The sequence below is a fragment of the Carlito syrichta genome, unplaced genomic scaffold, assembly GCF_000164805.1.
Source record: "Carlito syrichta isolate Samal-C Ts95f unplaced genomic scaffold, Tarsius_syrichta-2.0.1 Scaffold313936, whole genome shotgun sequence".
In the NCBI taxonomy this organism is placed as follows: domain Eukaryota; kingdom Metazoa; phylum Chordata; class Mammalia; order Primates; family Tarsiidae; genus Carlito; species Carlito syrichta.
The window spans coordinates 376,208-377,012 of NW_007258032.1; the positions used below are offsets into that span (position 1 = coordinate 376,208).

Here is an 805-nt window from a genome sequence, read left to right on the forward strand (position 1 = left end):
CTGCACTCCAGTCTGGATGACAGAGTGGGACTCCAACTCAAAAAAAAAAAAAAAAAAAGTCTGAAGGCCTACAACAACATTTAGGTGAGGACTGAAGCAGAGATATTAAGTAACTTATCCAAAGTCACAGACCTAGTGAGTAGCTAAGCTGAGACCCCAGCCTTCCACTGCAGTCTGTGCCCTTGAGCACTAAGGTCTACGTGTTGTCCCACAATGATGGAGGAGGATGATAATGATAAAACAAAGTAAGACAACGAAACAAGCTGTCTACAGGACTGGGGGTGTTTTCACTGTCAAAGTCACTGTCACCAAAGCTTAGTGACAGATTTGGAGTCCCGGGTGCGTCTTGTTCAAAGCTGGATCCAAGAGTTTGCGACAAAATAACTTCTCAGCCCCCTGGAAGGCACACGTGCCCTTCTTGATAACTTTATTCGTTCTAACAATGGGCGAGAGCTCCAGCAGTGTTTCTCCGGACTGGACACCTGATGGGGGGCTAGCTGAACCGAAAGGGACTTCGAGGACGTCCTGGCCCCATTTCTTACTGGTTGTGAAACGCTGGGCAAGTCGCCGGCCCCTTTGGGCTTCATCCGAACCGGATCAAAACGCTCCTCACACAAAGAGCGCTGGGAAAACACAGCGTCAACCGCCACGAGCTGCACCAACGCGGAGGGGGGCCGAGGAACCGCAGGCCGAGCTGCAGCCCTCGCCAGTCCTCGCGCGTGGGAGACAGCGGCCCGCGGCCGGGGCGGGTGGGGGCAGGGGCTGGGTGTGGGGACGTCACGCTCCCGACGCCGAGACGGAAAGC

The 805-nt window shown here is 54.5% G+C and overlaps 1 protein-coding gene across 1 annotated transcript in view; it reads right to left on the minus strand.

Annotated features, from left to right (window-relative positions):
• Nucleotides 1–805, minus strand: part of MCCC1 (methylcrotonoyl-CoA carboxylase 1) — a 72,908-nt gene that overhangs the window by 71,905 nt on the left and 198 nt on the right. The gene's annotated exons all lie outside the window — the stretch shown is intronic.